The sequence below is a fragment of the Cyanistes caeruleus genome, chromosome 5 (genome assembly GCF_971803275.1).
Source record: "Cyanistes caeruleus chromosome 5, bCyaCae1.hap1.1, whole genome shotgun sequence".
Classification (NCBI taxonomy): Eukaryota; Metazoa; Chordata; class Aves; order Passeriformes; family Paridae; genus Cyanistes; species Cyanistes caeruleus.
The window spans coordinates 3857949-3872877 of record NC_141705.1 but is presented as its reverse complement, the minus strand read 5'-3'; positions in this window follow the sequence as shown (position 1 = coordinate 3872877).

Sequence of the window (14929 nt, the reverse complement as noted above, 5' to 3'; positions counted from 1 at the left end):
GGAGATGATCTTGACATTGATATAAAAGACTCAAAAGAAGAAGAAAAGTGATCTTGGACTGGTCCCAAAATTTCAAGTTTACTTGTGAAGCACAGATAACCTTCCCTCCCTTTTTTACTTTAAAATACTAATTTTTGTAGCTGCTGCTCACTTCATACAGAGTTTATATATATATAATTTATATATATATAATTATATATATATAATTTATATATATATATAATTATATATATAATATATATATATATACTTCATACAGACTTCTCTGTCTAGTCAGGAATGGAGAACTTTCAGTGCTGAAATATCTTCTTTCAAATCATCAGCTGGCAGAAGCCATCCCTTGTCCATTACACACCTCTTTGCAGCAGCTGAGCTTCTGACCACAGATGTTTTCCTGCCAGTGAGTAGGAAATGGGCATTCAAGTGAAGCAACAAGAGCTCTCTATTAATTATTCACAAGAAGAAGAAGAAAAAGAAAAAACAAACCAGCTACATTGTCTTATTCATAGAATGTCTTAGCTTTTGGATACCTCTGTGGCACAGGGAGGCAGGATTGTCCTCACTTGCAGTGCTGAATTACTTGTGAGAAGGGGAAAGAGATTCAGCATGGCTCAGAGCCTTTGGTGACTCATTTTTCATTCCATATGTGCACTCATGTGCTTTACTCACCCTTAGTCCAGCTGGAAGGGATGTGGAGAGAGGAGAAATCCAGGCTAATGTTTGAAAACCCTCTAATGTGGAATAAGCTAAACCAGTGTTTTCTGTAATTGGAGGACATCACAGGTTATATGTCATGGTTTGGGACAGAGAGGAAAATGCTGGGTCTGTAATGGAGCTGGAGATCTGTTTTTCAATGACAGAATTCCTCTACTTGCTTATAAACTCTGTGTATTATTAGATACTTGATTTTCAGCTTGCATGGAAACACTACTGCTCATGCTGCATCCATGCTCATCTTGCTGAAACAAGCTCTCAGGCAAGAAAAATTCCTTGTTTAGGCCAAATGCAGAAAAAGCCTCAAAGACTTCCCATGATTTTGTGTATAATAACACAGTTTCTGCTTAAAACCAGTCAGAGATTTTGAAACTCTGAAGGAACTGGGAGGGAAAAACACTAAAAGTTAAAGTTCAGGTGAGGAGGGCATGAAAAGACAATTTATCACCTGCTTATGAGGTTTGTTATATGAATATCAACACCAGGTGGGTTTTTTGCATATATTCCTCATCTTTTCCAGCAAAACATCATCAGCCTTCACAGTAGCTCAGTGCATCAGGGTCCAGGAGAGTGCCACTTCCCTGTACATCAAATATATACACTCACATTTTGCAGTAATGGGCATTACTCTGGGCTATTGTGCAAATAGGTCTGGATGGATCTTTTAAAATGCCATTTTAAACACTGCCAGGAAATGAGGAATGTGTGATCTAGTTGCAGGAAGAGCTGAGGAAAGGAGAATGTATTATCCAAATGTGCATTCAGCTCAGAAGGGGCACTGGGTACTCCCAGCCCTTGTGAGCAATACCATGAGATTAACTCAATGCAGGCTGTCAAGGGCTTGTCAATGTATAATGTTTAATTGCATATATCTTATGTTATAATTACACCTCCTTAGTAGCTTGGCTTGTTCCATTGTCAAGGCATGCTAATAATTGCCATTTCTAGATAAACTATAACCAAATGCAAAATACCTATTAGGACGATTATCTTTGTAAGTAGAAAAGAATTAAGCCCAAATTAGTTTGTTGTTTTGTTGGTTTTTTTTAAGACAGATAATTATTTAATTTTCTTCTGCCAGTATTACCAGGGTTTTGCTGAGGATAAACATATTTTCTGTCCTGGCTCTTAGCTAATGAAATAAAGAAGATGGAGGCTAAATGGGGAGAGAACCTTGATCATTATTTGTAGCCTTCATTGCATAAAGGTGTAATAATTATCTATCCCTTTGTTCTGCATTCCTCAGGCAGGAAAAGTGACCTTCCTAAAGAACAGGGTTGCCATACCTGGTGACACAGATCCAGTATAACCACTGGATTATAATAATATCATAATATTATAACTACACAATAACTACAAGATTCCTGTCCAAGCCTAATTTAATTTAATTTTCCATATGTTGGAACTTTTCCCAATTTCCTTTTGTTACTCAAGGCACCATAACTTGGGATTCATGGGCTGTTTTCTAGTGCTTCTTAGTCACTTTTTAATGAAGAAAGACATTTTTACTCTAAGATCCTTTATTTAGAAATGTAGTGTTTAGTCTCCATTCCACATGTGGTGGATGGAGAGAGGCTGATCCTTAGCTCGGGTGCTCTGCCCTCCTGCTCTGTGACCTCTGGAAACACTCTTAGTAGAAAATGAAAATAAAATTTCTATCTAAAAAGTGGGATATTATTATTCAGTACTCTTTTTTTTTTTTTCTTTTAATAGTATGGGTGACCTTCAGGTGTATTAGGTCTGATGTAAAGGCACAGGGACTCATCAGGTCCTCAGTGGAAGTCATTAAAATATTCAATTTTTCTTGGGTTTTTGCTTCATAGGAATTGCACTGTTTGGCACCAGACATAGACCTAATCCTTTTTCTAGCTGGAATTCTCATCAAAAAGTCTCTCATACCTGTTCAAATGCTACTGAGGGCCTAAAATAGAAGCACTGGGGTCACATCTGTTCTGCACACGGAGAGGAATGGGTGGGAACTTCAAGGGAATGGGAATGAGAAGGAATTTGTATTATTTGTATTATCTGTATTGTGGCCACTCTCAGTGGGAACTCTGCCTGTCAGCAAGGTATCACAATATAAAAAACCCCTCAAAAACCCCCTCACCATATGTGGGTTTATCTAAGCCATGTCCTTACAGAAGAGTCACGGATGAAGAAGTGGAAATGAGGAACAGCAGCATTTTGGCTTCATCACTGGATTTTTTGGGAGGTTTGGCTGCATAATTTTTTCAAGGTAGGGACGTGCAGCTCCTCTGCTCATCTGGAGCTCTCCCACTGGTGAGATGGTGCTGGGAAAGCTTCAGTGCTGGGAGCCAGCAGCTCAACACCGTGATGGGGACAAGGGAGAACTTGTGGAAGTGGAGAAGTGGGGTCATTGCATGGCTCCTGTGTGGGGTCTAAATATGTGGAATATAAATGGGAACTAGGCCACAGCAGGTGTAAGGTGGGACAGAAGGGGAAGTGCCTGAGGTTTATTTTAATTGGATCCTCCCTGTTTGCTTATTTAGCAGAATTTTGGGCGTGAAGAAATAAGCTCAGACTCTGTAGAAATGTTGGGAGACCCAAGTGAGTGGGGGTGGTGGCAGAGAGCGGGATCTCAGACTTGGTCAAACCTATCCCTGTTGTATTTTTGCCATCTTTTGCACTCTGTAAAAGCACACTCAGGTTTTCCTCAGGAAAAATTCCTTAAAATGCCCCAAATTCATAGAAATAAAGATGTAAATGTGATTTGCAGACCATCTTGTCCTTTAACAATCAGATCTGATGATCTTAAAGGTCTTTTCCAACCTTAATGATCCTGTGAATCCATCATGCTGCAGCCACACTACAACAGGGCAGCTCTCGTGTCTCAGCTCTTGGAGTGCTTTTGCTGTCCTCCCCTAAGCCCCTGCCACATCAAAACCTTGTTTAACAGGAAGCAAAATATCAGGAAGTGATAGAGCAGGACAAACCCTCAGGAGACTGGAGAGCAGCAGGATAAATTTGGGGCAGCATGGGTCTGCTTTGCCAACAAACAGCCACTTTTTATGAGACAGTCCTATTAAATAATGATGACTCACTCTCCAGACAGCAATTTATTTATATGCCTTCTTTAATGTTTTTGCAAATCACTGCTTTAAAAAATGTCCAGCTGGAAGACAGGGAGGCTTGGGAGACAGGGAATCAGCTTGATAGAGAATCAGATTAAATAAAAATGACATGGAATTTGACAGCGGGGACACGTGGTTGGAAATAAAAAACACAACCATCCCCCAAGCAGAAATGCAGCCTCATTGCTGGGACTGGTTGTTGTAGCTAGAGACCAAGTTTTTCCTGGATCCAGCGAGACAAAAACATTGAAGAACCTAGGAAGAGGAAAGGAGACGTTGGCTGATATTTAGTGACAGCATTTCTTCCAGTCTGAAACATTGATGAGCTTACATTTTTTCGAGCCAGAAGGGATTACTTTGATATCATAGTCTGAATTAAAAAACATAAAAAGAAATGCTGTGCCTTGTAAGGACAGACCAGTAGAACCAGTAAGGGACAAAAGATACTTTTAAATTATAATTAATATTGGAGAAATCGGTATAGCTCACACACAGAAAAGTAGCATATTGCCCACAGGGGAGGTTTCAGTGCAGGTTGTGGCAGGTGTGACAGCCTGGGTTTGATATCTGAACTGGCAAAAAGGTAAGGACAAGTGGAAAAGACAAGGCTAAAATTCCTGTTTGATTTCTAATTCTGTCACCAAGGATCTCCCATGCCTGTGTGCCTTGAATCCCCCAAGAGTGTGTGGAGGGTAATGTCCTCCTCATAAAGTCCATAGGCACAAACTGCTTTATAGAGGGCCAAAATGGGGATTACCAAGGGTCTGACTGAGTTTTAAAGATGATGGAACTGAGTTTTAAACACATTAATGGTACATTTAAAAATCTCCCCTTAACTGCAATTAAAATCTAAGTATTTTAGGTGATGCTCTCTGCCACTGTCCCAGGCAGCTCCCCCAATCCCCTCGTGCCTGTGATTTCCTGGACATTTCTGCAGTAGCTGTGCAGCCTGGAACAGCTCGGCTCCTCTTGGAATTTTGCTCTGAGATGATCATTAACCATAATAGAACCTGGGTTTTTTTGACACTACTTCCATATTTGACCACCTACCCTAATCTGTGCCTGGGTGCACAACCTGCATTCTGAGCTACTCTCCCTGTCTGGAGCTGGTGCTTAAGGCCCACACAGGAATTTTATTGTGTGCTGGACAGCAGGAACTTGGCCAAGTCCCTTAGAATCATAGATTCATTTAGATTGGAAAATACTTTTAAGATCACAGAGTCCAATTTTTCACCCAGCACTGCCAAGGCCACCACTGCCCCATGTGCCCAGGTGCCACATCCACACGGCTTTTAAATTCCTCCAGGGATGGGGACTCCACCACTGCCATGGGCAGCCTCTTCTGGGGCTGGACAACCCTTTCTGTGAAGAAATTTTCCCCAATATCCAATCTAAACCTCCCCAGGCACATCTTGAGGCCATGTCCTTTTGTCCTGTTGCTTGTTACTTGGGAGCAGAGGCACCTTGTTATGATCTTGTGTCAGGGAGCTGTAGAGAGCCATGAGGTGCTGCCTGAGCCTCCTTCTCTCCAGGATGGGCCCCTTTCCCAGCTCCCTCAGCTGCTCCTCACTCCCTTTAGAGGATAAATCACAGCTGTTCTGGCAGCCTGGCTGAACACCAGGACCATCTATTGCCCCTCTTGAGAGGGGGCAGGTGCTTGGCTGCAGATTTAAGCAGAGCCAAGGCCCTGCCTGGGGGTGCAGCCAGCCCCAGCCTCCCTGCCCGAGCTCTCAGCTGGCTGGATGTGAGCCAGCTCCTGTCAGGAAACCATAAAGCTCCCAGGCCATGCATGGCTCTTCTCCTGCAGGAGCACTAATGCACTAATGTGGTTATGCAACTTCTGGTGGGGAGAAGTGAGAGGAACTCAGGTCCTGCTGCGTGTTAACATCATCACAATTTCTCCTCTAATGTTCACATATTGATGTTTCCCTTAGTTTGGGGTTTCCAGAAGGCTCCTGAGATGTTTCAGTTTGAGAAATCTGAGCCCCTGTGTTTTATCCCCTTCCCAGCCACTGACATTGCCTTGGTTCACATTCTCTTTGTGTGCATTTTTTTAGGGGTATCCTGAGCTCCTCTGAAGATTCAGAGGTCCGTTCATGGGAAGCCAAATGCAAATGGAAATAATGACTCATTATTAACATAATTCTCCTAATTCCAGGATAGTAAAGAAGTACAGATGGTTGTAATTTCCACAAATGAATATTTTCCATGTTCTTTCAGTTGTCAGTGTAACACATCAGTTAAAAAACTTTTTTTTTTTTGATAAATCCAGAAGCAGAAAATCAATTGATGCTCTGGATCTGGACCACAACCTGCTTCCAGGTGACCACCTTGCCCATGGGTAAGTGGTTGTCCTTGATGGAAATCATTTCCTAGCTTTGCCTTTGCAAAACTTGCCATCTTAGGAAGCTGTGTGCTGTTAAGTGTAAAATAAATGCACATCTGGAGTTAGCTAATGCTCTCCATTGGCCATAGAAGAGGCACAGGTACTTGGCTTTCACTAAACACCTGCCCTAAATATCTGTGAAGTGACTTTGAGCTTTAGATTTTGGCAAGCATTGGTGACTTTTGCTGCTGGACACAGATGTGACACAAGGCTCTGGTGTGCCACTGAATTTAGGCTTTTTTTATTACCATTAACATTTGATTAAATACTTTGCTTGCAAAAATAATGAGCCTCAAAATTAGGAAGAAATCAGTAGCCAATGATCTTCTCACATCAGTTCTTTGCTCCTCTAAATCTGTGGTTATTTGTGCTGAGCTTTCGCTGTGAATTTCAGTGACAGAGAAGCATCCACTGTGGAAAATGCTGTGTAAAACCTGTTTTACCTGTTGGCTAAGTCAGATCTCTGCCAGGTCTGTGTTTCTTCCCTGCAGTGATCTATCCCAGACCTCAGCATAACTCGATTAATGCTGCATTTCTTATGTTTCCATCAGCAATTCACATTAGTTGGCTGCAAAGTGTTCCATCAATAAATCCTCACCCAGTTCCTGCTTTATTAAGTAGAGAAACATCTGGATTTGGGAGCTGTATGTTTCAGCCCCCACTTAGGAAAGGCAGGGCAGAGTTGGAGGCACAGCACCATGAGGAAGGGCTGCATGCCCTGCAGCTGGCGGTGGGATTCCCCTGGGAGATCTGGGATAACTCTGGTGACAGCGCCCTTGGAAAGTGCCTGGATGGAGATGGGGGTGTGTGGAGGGGCTGGCTCCCACCAGCTGCAAATCCACACACCCAGGACCACACAGGACCCAAAAAACCGTGACCTTTCAAGGTGCAATCCAGTCATTCTCATTATGGTCATTGTGCTGGCTGCTGTTGTCCTCAATTTGTCCTCTTTTCTGCCTGTTCCTATCCTTTTATTTTCTGTTTGCTGTTCTTCTCTGTGCATGGAGAGCCTTCAGTTCCACTTAGTTGTGATTTCAGGGAAATCCTCCTTGACGTGCAGAAGCAGTGAGGTTGGGGATTTTGTTCCCTGTCTTTTTTCTGGAGTGTGTGCATTTCCTTGCACGCTGCTCTGTTGGCTGTGCACAGCCTTGGCTCCTCAAGAGACAGCAAGGAATATTGTTTTGGTCCCCAGACACTTTGCAATGTCACAAGCTCTTCGTGCAACACATTAAATTAAAATTTAGCAGTAAGAAAAATAAGGATATGTGTAGGACAGACTATGCAACACAGGGATGACTTCTGGTGGTCTTAAATATGAACTTCAGTATAACTTAATTATCATTTTTTCTATTCTCTTCTCTCAGCTCCAGGTTTCATATCAACATCCCAGTGCCATTCAATTCCTGCTTGCTGACACAGCTTTCATTCAGGGTCAGAGTCAGGAATTCAGTGGATTTACTCTTGTGTAAGGCCACAATGAATGGGAATTGCAGCTCTTCAGCCTTGGCTCTTTTTCTGAGGTTTTCTTCTAGATTTTTTCTCAAGAAACGTATGCTTGAGGAGTCTGATGGATATCTGCTAATTTGTTTTCGGTATATGTGTTAAAATTTAAGCAAAATATGTAGATTTTTAAAAATGGCTTATTGATAAATTATCTCTTCCACTGGAATGAGCTGTTTTTGAAAAGTAGAAATTAGACTGTGGAACCTGATGTGGTGGAAAATGGTCAAGGAAAGACCTGAGTTATAAAAATCACAGAGTATCAGCACAGATTGCTGCTGTTGAGAAGGTATTCTTGACCTGATATTGATGATTGCTGCAACATTCAGTAGAAATTTATCTTCTCCCCATCCAAGCAAATTAAAGTATTACTTTCATCTACATCCATGGAACTGGTTGGTTTTTATTCTTATTTTGAGTGATACTTTTTCCACTTCTCTTTGCCTTGTTTAAACAAAGCCTAATAAAATCCTGGATAGGTGCAAATTCTCTAATTTATCAGGCTACTTAATTGCTTTCAGTCCCTGCCTTCATCTTCAGCTTCCTCATTACCTACATGGCGAATTCTGATTTAAAAATATGCAATTCCAGATGGAAAGATTATGACACTTTTATCCCTTATTTTACCAGTCCAGCTCTCATCTTGAGCACAGTGACATCTCCAGCATTTAGAAAGGGTCTTTTCATGAATATTTTTTTTTGTATTCTCAGTTGTCATTTAACTGAGAGGACAGAAAGGACACAAAACTTTGTGGAAAAACAGAAAAGAAGCTAATTTCCAGGATTTCACAGACCATTTCATCTGGTTAGGATAAAATTATAAATTGGTTTGACTGGGAAATAAGACAGAAGTCTCAGCAGTTTTATGTTGCTGTGATAATCTGAAGCGAATCTGCACTGTGGGATGTGTCTCCCATAGCCAACCAACACGTTTTTGGCAAATCACAGAATCCTTGAGGTTGGAAAAGACCCTCAAGATCACCAAGTCTGAGTTTTGACCATGTACCACCCCTCCCATGCTGTGAAGTGCCACACCTGCTTGCTTTTTAACCCCCCCCAGGGATGGTGACTCCACCACTGCCCTGGGCAGCCTGTGCCAGTGCTTGACCACTCTTTTAGTGAAGAAATTTTTTCTAATATCCAACCTGAGCCTCCCCTGGCAGAGCTTGAGAACATTTGACTTTGCCCTGTGAAATGGTTCATTAGGTGACATCCTGTAAGGAGAAATTACTTTCTGTTCCCTGTTTGACCCACACTGGCTCTTTTTTATATCACAAATCAAGGTGGAATCTCTGTCTCCTCACTCACATCTCATTTTAATTTCTTTCTTCTAGCAAACAAGAATGTAATATTTTCTGTTTAATATCTTTGTCGAACAGAGCTGACTGGAAGTGTGTGCGCAGCTCCAGATGATAAAACAGCTGCTTTGGAAGGCACAATTAACATTTTCTGATGGCTCCTTGAAGCATTCTACCTGAAGCCTCCAGAATCACATTTGTCTTTTTGATGGCTCTGCCATGTCAGTGCCCCACAGCCATCCCCTGACTGACCAACACACCCTGTCATGTTTTCCTCTCAGCTGTTTGCTCTGGAAAACTTGAAGCTTTACTAGATTAATAGTTCCTAATCTCCAAATGTGTGACCTTATCACTTCAAAGTGTTAAATCTCATCCCATTTCTGTTATTCCAGTCCCCATTCAATTACTTCAGTGGACTGAATGCCTCTGTGTCAGTGATGCCTCTTGTCATCACTTTAATTAGTATACTCTCAGTTTTGCCAAGTTTATTAGTGAAAGCATTATCAAGATCATTGTCAGCACCCAATACTTGTAATTGCCCTCAGAAAATCACTTTTCTTCTTCAGTCCAGCACACTGACATTCTCTTACTGCCTCTCATCCTCTTACCTTGCAGCTTCTCCCTTGTTCTTCCTCTGACTTTTCCTTGGAACACCTTATTAAAAATTTCAGTTATATTTAAATGAGCTAATCTAACATCTAAACCAGCAGTTTCCAGGAGATGAGTGTCTGTGACAACAAAGAACTCATATCCATATCAGTGACAAAGAAGGAAATGCTTTTCCCTTTATGATATCAAGATTCCAAACTGATGACAAGTGCCATGCAGAGCTCTATCCCCTTGGAAAATCAGCTTTGAGGACAAGATTGGATGACATTTTATCTCTGAGGTTTTCCAAAAGGAACTTCCATGGTAAAAAGGATCAGACCTGAGAGACAAGGAAAGAGAGCTCCAATTCCTGGCTATGAGGTTTCCTGGGGGCTGCACAGTCTCCAGCCATTCTCAAGGCTTTGCGTGACTTGGTCTGACCTCAGAGTTGATCTTGCTTCGAGCAGAGACTCCTCATAGTCCTTCCAGCCTGAATTTTCCTGGCACCCTATGATCCCTCATGTTACTTAACACCATCTTTCTAAAAATTATATCTGATCTCCAGGGTATCCACATCACTGGCAGAAAGTTCTCCAAAGGCGAAGCTTTCTCTATAGAGACTATCAGTTAAAATTAATCGACCTCCACTGAGGTTTTTTGGATGGATATGTTTTCTTATTTGCAGAACTGAGAATGTGATAAAAAGGAAAGGTGTCTGAATACCTGCTGTTGTTTTTACAAGAGGTTTGTTTGTCTGGTTTTTATTTTTTTCTATTTTCCGCACTATAATTTGACATTAAAAGCTCCTTTCACTACTCTGCCTAGAATTGTTATGAAAAAGCTTTCTGCATGTACATGTTCAGAGAACATAAAATAAAGTGGCCTGAATTGATGGGAACAAACCTCAAGCTCCTCACAGACACCCAGAACAAACCACTGTGTGCACATAACACACCACAGTGTCTGAGCTCTTTCCCAGCCTATAAACCCTGACTGTGGAGGGAAAACACAGAAAAATATCACCATGGGATAGGGGGTTGCTGAGGCTGTGATTGCCTGGAGCTAAGGGCTGGAATTTCTTCATGTAACACTGAGACAACTATTTTTTTTTTCTTCTGTCCTGAGGGCAATATTTCACTCTGCAGTTCCTCAAAACAAAAGGCCAAAGAAATATAGCGACAAGTCCCGCAGTGATTTTTTGCCACAGCCCCCATGGCTTTATTCCATTTCCTTTTAAACACCAGCTACTAATGAATAATGGGCAGGTTGAATGTGTTTCATATATGGAATAGAAAATAACTAGAAGAACAATATGCTTAGGCTGTAAAGCCAAACAAGTAAAACTCAGGAAATGCCACAGTTTAAGCTGTTCGTGCAGCTTGACCTTGACTTTGTTGTGGCTGGGCTCTGGGTTGCAGTTATTGCATGTTATTTTCCAAAGGCACATGTTGTGATTAGGCTGTTTCATTCTGCTTCCCTCTGCCCCCACTTAGAAGTATCACATTTCCAAAAAAGCTCTGCTTATTTTCACTTGGAGTCCTCAAGCTTTCTTATCACTCTTGTCCTCAACTTCTGTCCTTCCCCAAAAATGAAATAAAATCAAATGAATCAATAAACCAACCAATGAAAGTAGGGGTAAAGTACCCCTTGCACATATTTTTGCTGTGAAATTAGGAGAGGTATTGCTTATTTCTATGTGGCCCTTGAGTGAGAAAGCTGTGTTTGGAATTAAGTGGAAGGTGGCAGTAGAAATCTTTACATCGGTCCACAGGTCCTCTGGAAAAAAAGCAGTGTTCTCCATTGGGAAAAAGCAGTGTTCTCCATTGGGAATAAACAGTGTTTTCCATTGGGAAAAAGCAGTGTTTTCCATTGGGAAAAAGCAGTGTTCTCCATTGAAAAAAGCAGTGTTTTCCATTGGGAAAAAGCAGTGTTCTCCATTGAAAAAAGCAGTGTTCTCCATTGAAAAAAGCAGTGTTCTCCATTGGGAAAAAGCAGTGTTCTCCATTGAAAAAAGCAGTGTTTTTCATTGGGAAAAGCCAGTGTTTTCCATTGGGAAAAGCCAGTGTTTTCCATTGAAAAAATCAGTGTTTTCCATTGGGAAAAAGCAGTGTTTTCCATTGGGAAAAAGCAGTGTTCTCCATTGGGGAAAAGCAGTGTTCTCCATCGGATTACTGGGGTCTGGTGCTGTTGGGAGGGATTTGGAACTCCAGCAATGAGTGCTGCTCTGGGGGCCGTGGTAAAATAACCCCCGAGGTGACAAAGGGTTTCTGACACTGTGGAGACAGGAATGGAACAAGCCACTGAATCACAGCCCAGCTCCTTAATTGCAGGACCATTCTGCCAATTCTCCCACATTCCTTCACTTCTTCATTCCCACACAGATTGATAGGAACATAAAGTCATGGAATGGTTTGGATTGGATGGGACCTGGAAGACAATCCACCTCCAACCCCAGCCACAGGCAGCAACTGCTCCCACCGTCCCAGGCTGCTCAGAGCCCTGTCCAGCCTGGCCTTGGACACTTCCAGGAATGGGGAATCCACAAACATCAAACACTGGGATTACCCCAGGGATGAGCAGGATACAAATGCACCGACAAATCACCTTACCCTTCTCACAAGACAATTTATGAACCTCTCGTGAAACTACCTCTAACAGATTTTTGAAAATGACATTTCTCTCTCCATTAGTGGTTTTTTTTTTTCCTTGGCCTTGTAAACACATATGGAGGGAATTAATTTTACACAATTATTGTCTGTCAGTTACTACTTTATGCGTCATGGGGTTTATTTGGAAAATTAGGGTGCTGCTCCTTCAAGCATTGAGCAGATGTTCTCTGCTCACAGTGAAGGCAGCCCCCTGAAATCCATTAAATTATTTGTATGTGGGAGGCTAAACAAACCTGCCTGCATTTGCAGGAGCACGGACCTCTTGGCTAAAAATATTTCATGTTTTAGATAAAAGTCCAAGATTTCCAGCTAAGACAGCTGGTCCAGAACTTGTCATAGAGATATTATTTGCTCTTTTTTTTTTCTTTTTCCCCCCACAGTGATCTATTAACCCTCTAATGGAAAAAGGGCAGCAGATAGACCTAGACACAGAAATAGTAATGGTAATTTGTCTGTTTATGTTCATACAAGCCCAGCATATGGTGGTTCACCCTCCACAGTGTTCTCCTCCCCCAGTCTGATTAAAATTGACTGAGAAGGGAGCTATGTATTATTTTTTTTCTTGTTGGCATCCCATATTAAAAGGTGACAGCTCTATCATATCATAGCAGCAATCCTTTGCCTGATGCCTGAGTCACACATTTCTCCAGGCTGACAGAACTGTTCTTACTCTTACACTTTTGGACACATGAGATCACATTGTAGAGCACATTGATGCTCCAATGTATTTAGCAATTTGTACTACCTGCACTTTGTTGATGTCATTTTGGAGCTATTTCCATGCTGAGTTCCTTAGAATGGAGTGTAAAACCATTTAAACTGTTCCTGTTAATGCCCACCAGTCATCTTCAGACACTTGAATGTTTGCTTTTTCAATTAATTTTTTAAATAAGCAAAGAAAGAAAGTTTATGCTTTTTGTTTTGTTTTTTTCAAATATGATTGCAATCACAGAGTAGTTTGGGTTGGGAGGGACCTTAAATACCATCCAGTTCCCACCCCCTGCTATGGGCAGGGACATCTTTCACTTGACATTTCAAATTTTAACGTAGAATTTAAGTTTGTTTTTAAACAATTTTCAATATTTAAAATTGAAATTTTAAAACATTTGATATAGACTTTGTTTTCTTTCTGATGGAAACAGGGTGGAACTGGAGCAGATCACAAATGATGTCCCATGAGAGGAATCAGACTGTGTCACTTAAGAGCTTTGTGCCTCAGTTTCCTCACTTGTAGAAATGCTAACAACAGAAGTTTGGAGACATCATCCACAGTAGAGTAAAGGCCAAATCTGTATTTATGCAGGAGACGAGATTCATTTAACCCCAGCTGTGACTCAAGATCCTGAGGAGGTGGGTGAGGAGAGCATGGAGCCTTCCCTCCCCACTCGGGAAGGGCACAGCACCCTCATCCAAACGTGTTCCTCCTTCTCTGCCTGTTCTGATTTTGACTTTACCCAGAGCATTTCTAATTTCATTGATTAGTGCAGCTGCAATCCAGCTGGGAGCCCCTTCTCCTCCCCTCATGCCATGACAGGACCGAAATCTCTGCCAGTCAGGATTTTCCATCCTAATGCTCCCTGTTGGAATCACCTCCTGACTTCTGGCAGTGACAAGGGCTTTGTAAATCCCTTGTCCCAGGGGTTCAAACAGAACACACTTCCCTAAACCTTTATATTTATAATAAAGGTCTTCACATCTCTGCAAAATTCAGCCCCTTTCCACAACAAGCTGCACATTCTAATTTTTCATGAACGTCAAGCTTCTGGCCCTGGGCTGCAATTGCACATGTAGAAACAATTGCAACAACAAAGAAAACACCAAAACAAAACCAGAAAAAAAGGAAAAAGAAAGACCATGGTCTTTTCCACTCAGGCTTATTACACATCTACCCATGATAAAGGATTATAAAGTGAGTCCTCTTAAATCAAGCACAATTTTTCTCCTGTATTCATTTGTAGACTACAGTAAGAAACTGATGGCATAATTTGGCTATTTAGGTCTGAATGTTGTTTAATGCCTTTGAAATGAAAGATGTAGTGAAAGAAGGATTTTGGGAGGGGAAAAAAATAAGAAAACAATTGGAAAAACTGATTAATATTGTTATGACAAAATCGCTTCCTTCAGGGGACAACAAACTGGGTTGATGTACTGTGCGTACCAGAAGCTGAAAAGATTTGTGGAGCTTGGGAATTCAGTTGGTGCTTTTTCTGGAGTGATTGTCATATCCCTCTTCTCCCACACCCCTAGTCAAGCAACCAAGTTAATCCAGGGGTTTGGAAACCGAGGTGGTACCTACTGAAGCAATTAAGTGGTAATATTCATAAAATCCAGGTTGAGTGGGGCTTGGAAAAACTTGGGATAGTGGAAGGTGTCTCTGCCCATGGCAGGGGGTGAGCAAAATGATCTTTAAGGTCCCTTCCAACCCAAACCATTCTGACATTCTACGATTATTTTTTTGTTGTGAAGAAGAAAATCTTGACATGACTGCCGGTCACATCTCTGCACATTTCCATTTATCTTAATCTGCTTCTTCACAGTCAGTCAGCCAAAAATCAGGGGCCTGATTCTGTACAACAGAGAAGAAAGTAACACTCAATTATGCAAAGCCCTGCAAATGAGGTGGAAAGGACTAAGGGCGAGGCTCAGGTAATGGATGGTCTGACTCTGGGGACATCTGAACTC